The sequence below is a fragment of the Moschus berezovskii genome, chromosome 17 (assembly GCF_049115385.1).
Source record: "Moschus berezovskii isolate FMDL1 chromosome 17, NW_MosBer_1.0, whole genome shotgun sequence".
Lineage (NCBI taxonomy): Eukaryota > Metazoa > Chordata > Mammalia > Artiodactyla > Moschidae > Moschus > Moschus berezovskii.
The window spans coordinates 59,874,052-59,882,741 of NC_142476.1; positions in this window are offsets into that span (position 1 = coordinate 59,874,052).

Below are 8,690 nucleotides of genomic sequence, written 5' to 3' on the forward strand. Positions count from 1 at the left end.
AAGAAGAACATCAATACTGTATATTAACGCATATATATGGAATTTAGAAAAATGGTAACCTGAACCCTGTATAAGAGACTGCAAAAGAGACATAGGCATTTAGAACAGTCTTTGGGACTCTGTGGGAGAGGGTGAAGGTGGAATGATTGGGGAGAATGGAATTGTAGCATGTATATTATCATAAGTGACCAGTCCAGGTTCGACGCATAATTTTTCCTCTGTTCATTTCTTTGCATTTGTGCTTTTTTAATAAAAATACTTTTAACTGTAAAAAAAAAAAAAAAAGAATCCAATTATTTTAAACCAGAGTGTTCAAAGGAACCAGGTCTGTGTGCTTGTCAATCACATTAGTTAGAGTACGGTCAGTGACCTATAGTTTGTAAACATAATTTTTTATAATCTTTGAGTGATTTTTGTGGTTTTTCTCATTTCCGTTTTTGTTTTGCTATCTTTGTTATTCTTTTAGATGACGCCAGCCTACTTTATTTGTTATAAGGAAGATATAAAAAGGGGGATTTTTAAATTTATTTTTAACAATTTTGATGCAATTTATTGCCCCTGCCCCCTCCACTGGTAAGCACTAGCTTGTTCCCTGAGTCTATTTTTGGTTGTAATTACTAGATTGTTGTATTTTTAGACTCCACCTATAAGTGATATCACACAGTATTTGTCTTTCTGACTTTCTTCATTTAGTATCCAAGTACATCCGTGTTGCCTCAAACGGCAAAATTTTTGCCCTTTTTTGTGGCTGAGTAGAGCGACTTCACTTTCACTTTTCACTTTCACACATTGGAGAAGGAAATGGCAGCCCACCCCAGTGTTCTTGCCTGGAGAATCCCAGGGACAGCGGAGCCTGGTCAGCTGCCGCCTATGGGGTCACACAGAATCGGACACGACTGAAGTGACTTAGCAACAGCAGCAGCAGTACATATGTGTACCACATCTTTATCCATTCATCTGTTGATGGACAGGTTGCTTCCATATCTTGGTTTTGTAAAGAGTGCTGCTATCGGGGCGGGGAGGTGGCGGTGGTGGTCGGTCAGGCTGCTCTGTCTGTAGGATTCTCAAAGCATGAATACTGGAATAGGTAGCCATTCCCTTCTCCAGAGGATCTTCCCAACCCAGGGATCAAACCCAGGTCTCCTGCATTGGCAGGCAGTTTCTTTACCACTTGAGCCACCTGGGAAACCTGTAAGTTAAGAAGGGGTCAACCAAATCTGCTTTATTTCAAGGGCAGCTGGGAGGCTCTCACGGATACCCATTATCATGAAGAAATCAGCTGGACAACAATTTCCAGCCCCTCAACTCCTTGTTGGCCTTTGGCACCAAAAACTTTGCTGTCAACATCACGTGGACAATTGCAGCAGTTTGCTGCATGATTGTCAGAAACCCCTGAGGCAGTGGGGCAGAAAATCCAGGCGATTCACCTAAACGGGCTGAACCCTAGATGGTTAGGAGAAGCAGCTTTGCTCCAATTTCCGCTTTGTAGGAAAAGACTTGGCCAAGGGCTTCTTTTGCTTTGGCAAATGTCTTGTTTCAGGAAACCCGAAACATTTGTTTCAGTCAACAAATTCTTTCTTAAACACTCAATAGCCTGGCAGTTTCAAGAGAAAATATTTGGGTGCGTGGCTAATATTGTTTCTGAAAAGAAACAAAGGCTGAAATGTCTGTAGTTCAGACACTAGCCAGTGAAATATTAGGTCCAGGCATGTTTTGGAAACTTTTCCAGCCTGTGGAGGTGAGGAGAAGGGATGGGACATTGGAAGACGTCATTGCAGTATAGCTTTCTTTTGCACACAGGAGCTGGTTCTCCCAGCTCCCAGGAGCAGCCCCAGCTCTGCATGTTGCTGTGTTTCCTGCAGGTCATCCACAGACCAGACCACTCACCACGAGGAAGACTCAGGGAGATAGAGATGGATTCTTGCCCCCCAACCCCCACTTCCCTAAGAACTGCCCTAGCCCCCACTCCCCATAATAAATGACCTCACTCCTCCCAGGACAGAGTCTAGAACTCAGAGTACATCAGAGAAGTTGTCTCCCTCAGAAACTGGGATTGGGTCAGAGATTCTGGTCAGGTACATGTGGGTGGACCCAAAAAGTCATGTCAATTCAGGGTGAGGGCATGTCACTCCTGAGCTTCACATACATAGAAATGTGGAAATACCCATCTCTTCAATACACTCAAACCCCTGTCAGGTGCGGGTCCCATCCATTCTCAGGGATAGAACAGACAGGTTTTTTAGCAGCCACGTGAAGCTATTTCTCAAGGTCATATAATAATGCTCCAGAAAATCAAACCAGAATTTGGATTTCTTAAATCCAAAGTCATATTATACCCTATGAATGAGAACTGCTACCTCCCCTGGAAGGCCACACACACATATGTTCGACTACCAAGATAACACGAATTAAAATCTGACAGTGCTGTGTGCTAAGCAGCATTGTAACCTGAAAAATTTAGGGCTATCATCAAAACAGCTAGTATTCAGCAGAAAATTACCAGGCCCTGAAATCACTGTAGCTGGCAGATCTTCCAAATTATGTATATTTTAGGTTATGCATGTTACCTTCAGCCCTATTTTTAGCTTTCCACTCCTACAAAAGCATTTGTAAGAACAGAGAAAAATCTCTGTGACAGAATCTATTAAGTGTGAACTGCTCACCCGGTATCTCTGAGGGCAGAAACACTACAGTTTCTCTGATTGCACTTCTTTTATTTTTGGAAAGTAATACAAATAGATTTTTAAATTTTCACTTCTTCATAGTAGAACACTTAACACTTTGTAACATTCCTCAAGGTCTGTAAATGAAATCATTAACACTTCGTCTTTTTCAGGCATGAAGTTGTTGAGAAGTCTGAAGAAACAGGATTTGCTTTTTCCTTGACATCCAAATTCTAAAACCACAGCCAGAATGGTGTTCACAACAAAGTACCAAGCTGGTAGCTTAGATTTTTCTGAGGCAGGGGTCCCCAACCTCCCAGATCTAATGCCTGATGATCTGACGTGGAGCTGATGTAATAATAATAGAAATAGAAAGGTGAAAGTGAAGTTGCTCAGTCGTGTCCGACTCTTTGCAAAATACAGTGTGCAATAAATGTAATGAGGCGTTTGAATCATGCCTAAACCATTCCCCACCACTTACCCCACCCCAGTTCGTGAAACACTTGCCTTCCATGAAACTGGTCCCTGATGCTCAAAAGGTTGGGGACTATTGCTCTTAGGAATGTTGCATTCGTATTTCCCAGAAGTGGACAAATCACCCTGGGTCTTCCTAAACCCCACGTGACCCAGGCTGAATTCATCACCTTCTCTCCAGCAGCCTCAGCACAGAGTGAGTGGAGGTCGTCTACCTGAGGAGTTAAGATTCAGGGAGATGAAAAACTGCAAGAAGCAGGTTAACTGAGGAACAGAAGAAGGTGGGGGGGGGGTCCCATGGGATATGGGCCCCGCGTGAGGTGGGGCCTGAGAACTGAGGCTCCTCCACCACCGTGCACCTTTCTGGAGGCCAAAACTGCTCCCTCAGGCCTGCAGGGAGGATCAGAAGTTCATGCTGCATTCCGAGGGCTTCTTTCCTTGGAGGTTATGAAGAGACCCCCACTCGGAGCACAAGAGAGAATGCGCTCTGTGAATTTCTCCAAGCTGCCAGGTGGCAACTGTCACCATCCTTTCTAACCCCTGGGTCACGCACAAGGGTCTAACTAGAGAAGCTAGGGCCTTGATGAAGCCACGATTCATACCCACCCCTGCCATCGGTCACAAGGGAATTCAGAGAATCTGACCCCCAGCAGTGGGTCAGAGGAGCTGTCTTGACACCAGGGCACAGCACAGGACCCCAGGCCTGCAGTCACAGCAGACGTGCAAAGGGTTTTTTCCAAGCCTTAGCTCAGCTATTGTGGGGCCAACTTTCCTCACTTTTCTGAGACTTCAGTTTCTTCATTTGTAAGACAGAGACTATTATAATATCATCTTCAAAGGGTGGGGATTAAATGGGAAGCAAGCAGCAGATGTGGGTTCAATCCTTGGGTCAGGAAGATCCTCTGGAGAAGGAAATAGCAACCCACTTCAGTATTCTTGCCTGGAAAATTCCATGGACAGAGGAGGCTGGCGGGGTCCATGGGGTCGCAAAGAGTTGAACATGACTTAGCAACTAAACCCCATCACCTTGAAAGTACTTTCTTAGGTGCAATAAGACGTGAGACATTATTATGAATTCATGGGGAAACAGAGGTTCACTGTATTACACTCACACCGAACTCACGGTCCTGTCTGTTGTTGTTTAGTCACTCAGTCTGTGACCTCATGGACTGAAATCTGCCAGGATCCTCTGTCCTTGTGATTTTCCAGGCAAGCATACTGGAGTGGGTTGCCATTTCCTTCTCCAGGGGATCTTCCTGACCCGGGGATCGAACCTGTGTCCCTTGCATTGTCAGGCAGCTTCTTTACCACTAAGCCACCAAGGAAGCCCCAAAGTCCTGTCCGTAGGAAGTACTTAATGAATTTTTGAGAACAAGGAGGATTATTTTGATTATTTCAAAGTATACTGATGCCCACCCTCACCACCCACACAAGCCACAGACCAGGGGTGAAAGAGAACGCAAGTCAGGAAGTGAGGGGAGGGGGGCGTACCCTCTGACCTCTGGTGGCAGCTGGAGATTCTAGGGGTGGTTTTTGGAGGTACCTGGGAGCAAGGAGACCAAGTGTCAGCCTGCTGTAGGCATTGATGCTTTCTTTCCTTAAAAAAAGAAAAAAGTAACAATCTTATCAGGCTTTAGTTTCCAGGCAACCGTGTTCTATTGAGTCCCATGTTTTGGCAGTTCTCTGATGCATGAGTCATATTTATGGTGAACTCTATGCAGCAACTCCATGCAAAGGAACACAGCTTAGACCCAAACTGAGAATATGGTGGGGTATCTTAACTTTTTCTGTGCCATGGACTCATTTGGCAGTCTGGTGAAGTGTATAGGCCTCTTATAAGAATGTTGTTTCTAGATGTGTTAAATTGCATAGGATTATAAAGGAAACAAATCAAATGTTTAAAAAATTTGTGATAATCTACTTGCTTCATTATTAGCATAATTAATAGCAAGATCAAGCAGAAGTTCTACTGTAACTATCAAAATTGTGAAAGTGATGAGAACAGACAGTAATCCCTGATACCCCAAGCATCGGGGTGTGATAGAGAGTATCTGTGGTTTCTGCTGGTGACAGAGTCAAGGGGACGGCTGGTGCTGCTGTGGTTTGTTGCTCTATTTGTAACAGAGGGAAATGCCGGATTTCATTTGGAGGTTGGTGAATGAGATGGCTGGATGGCATCACCGACTCTGTGGACATGAGTTTGAGTGTACTCCGGGAGCTGGTGATGGACAGGGAGGCCTGGCGTGCTGTGATTCATGGGGTCGCGGAGAGTCGGACACGACTGAGCGACTGAACTGAACTGAACTGAACTTCCTAGGTCCATGAACTTCCTGAAACCTTTTCATAGTCCCCCATTAGGAATCCCTTCTAAGGAAGCAAGCAATTCCAGGTTCTACCCCAGATGTAGCTTTCTCCCCTTTCATCCATCCCCTATTGTCTATCAAGGATGCGTTAACGTGAAATCCAAGTGGGGTTCTGTATGTAGGACCACAGTCATAAGTCTCCATTGGATAAAACTTGGAGAAGATTTCCCTCCAGGACAGCAGGACCAATTCATTTATTATTTATTAGCTGGGGCATTAGGAGCATCTTTTCAAAAACTTTTGTAAATAAAAAAAAAATTTTTTTTATTGAAGTCCAGTTGGTTGGCAACATTGTATTTGTCTAGGAGCCTCTTCTAGGCAAAGCCTCAGGAAGCCACAGTGGTGGTGGAGTGTGGGGATGTCACAACAGGAGTTAACAGAGAAGAGAGGATTAGAAGCAGAATGGATACAAGCGTATGCGTGGTTGGGTTCATTTGCTCTTCACCAGAAACTATTCAGATCAGATCACATCAGTCGCTCAGTCGTGTCCGACTCTCCGCGACCCCATGAATCACAGCACGCCAGGCCTCCCTGTCCATCACCACTCCCGGAGTACACTCAAACTATTACAACATTGTTAGTTGGCAATACCCCAATACAAAAGAAGAAAAAGAAGACGAGAGGATGACAGCAGGAGAGGAGGACAGGCTGCAGAGGGAAAGACACATGTTTAACCCACACCAAGCGCCACCTTGCTCTGATTCTGAGCAGGGCATTCTCAAGAAACTCAAAATGTTTGTTAAATTACTACCCCTAAGATCAGAAGAGTAATTTATGGAGCTTCTGAGAAAGAGGAAAAGCAAAGCAGAGGTGGGAAACAAGACAAGGGCGCTGTCCATTGTATTACCATGAGGCCTCTACTCCAAAACCTGCAGTAGAATTCTATTAAAACTCATAAAATTGTTGGTACAGATGGATTTCCATTGAAAACCAGTGAAGAGATCAAGTTTTATACCAAGGATAATGTGACATTATATGAATGCAGGAGGCAGATGGACAGGGAGGCCTTGACTAGCATCTGGATCATATTCCAATAAATGATTGACCAATTGACCAATGTGGACAAGGCACCCCAAACCCAGATGTAGCTTTCTCCCTGCTCCTCCAACCCCTACTGACTATCAAGGATGTATTAAAGTGAAAGTCAAGTGGGGCTCTGTATATAGGACCACAGTCATAAGTCTTCATCGGATAAAATTCACTTTGCTACTTTGACTGGGTCTGTTTTTTCATTCACCTTCAGATTAGGTAAATCATCCATTCAGACAGCACAGCTCTGATGACTGGCTTGGATCCAGGGTTTCAACCCCGTGCATTAAGGGTCCAAGTGAAATTTCACACCTACTGGTTCCATCATTTATAACTGTCCTCATTTGGGGAGGCATGAATTTTCAGCTAGACTGAAAACAAGATGTATAGTCCTCTGGAAACCTCCATCTCTCCAAAATTATAATTAAAAAATACAATAGGAAAAATAAGATTTTCATTGATAAGACTTGACAGATGCTAGATAAGCACTCCACATACTCAGCTCAAGTTTGTTAATCGACACAGACTTTGCTCATTACATTAAGTTAAAATACTGCAAAAGCAAGCAGGGTATGTAGAGTTTTTTAGAGAAATAGAACCAATAAAATATCAATATAGTGATTTGTTATAAGGAATTGATTCACACAGTTGTGGAAACTGAAAAGTCTCAAGATCTGTGGTCAGTGAGCTGGAGATCCAGGATTGCTGAAGGTGTAAGTTTCACCCCAAGGCTGGTAGGTTGGAGACCTGGAAGAGCCCATGTTTGAGTTCAAGTCCAAAGACAGGAAAAACTTTGAGTCTCAGCTCAAGACAGCCAGGTAAGGGACTTCCCTAGTGGTTCAGTGCTTGAGAATCCACCTTCTAATGCACGGGACACAGGACTGATCCTTGGTCTGGGAACTAAGATCCGCTGTTCCTAGGGGCAACTAAGGCTGTGTGCAGAAACTTCTGAACCCGAGTGCTGCAACTACGATCCTGCGTGCCAAAACTAAGACCTGACACCGTCAAAAAGTAATTAATTTTTTTTAAAGACAGGCAGGAGGAGTTCTGCTCACTCAGACTTTTGTTCTTTTCAGGTCTTCACTGGGCTGGGCTCATCCACATGCAGGAGGGCAACCTCCATCTATGGACTCAAAAGTTCATTTCATCCAAAAACACCCTCACAGACACACCCAAAATAATGTTTGACCAAGTATATGGACACCTCATGGCCCATCAAGTCAGCACATAAAATTAATCACTGAGTCTAACAATATATTCCAATTACGTGAGGTGAAAACACAGGCAAAGCTGATCCATTCTGTAAACAGTCAGGAGAGGGGCTGCTGCGGAAGGGCTTCTGGTTAGCGGCAGTGTCTTACTTCCTGAGTTGATGGTGGTTACAAAGGTATTTCATGTTATGAACATTTGTTGAGCTATATTGGGATTTATATCCTTTTCTGAATGTATGTTATACTTTAATTCCATAGATTTTAAAGAGAAGGTGGGAGGGGGGTACTTGGTCTATTGGGAACATCTGTTGAAATGTTCTAGGAGATAGTGAAAGTCACTCAGTTGTGTCCAACTCTTTGCGAACCCATGGACTATACAGTCCGTGGAATTATCCAGGCCAGAATACTGGAGTGGGTAGCCTTTCCTTTCTCCAGGGGATCTTCTCAACTCAGGGATCAAACTCAGGTCTTCTGCATTGCAGGCATATTCTTCACCAGCTGAGCCACAGGGAAAGCCCAAAAATATTAGAGTGGGTGGCCTATTCCTTCTCCAGTGAATCTTCTCAACCCAGGAATCAAACCAGGGTCTCCTGCATTGCAGGCGGATTCTTTACTAACTGAGATATCAGGGAAGCCCAGTACTATCAGGGAAGTATTATCTCTGGGAGATAACATGTTTTCTTGGCTGGTATCTTTTAGCTTCTCAGATTCCTGGATGGGGAACAGAATCCTACAGTCCCTGCTTTGATTCCCTTAAATCAAAGCCTAGTTGGGTTAAGGAGGATCTCTTTTGCCTCATGTGGAGCTCCTGATAGGAAGGACAAGGCACACCTTGGCCAGGGGACCCTCACGCTACTGCCAGAAAGGCAGGACCCAGTCCAGTCATATGAGGCCACAACTGCAAAATCGAGGCAAAACTGACCACACTGAGCTAACATCATGCAGCCAGG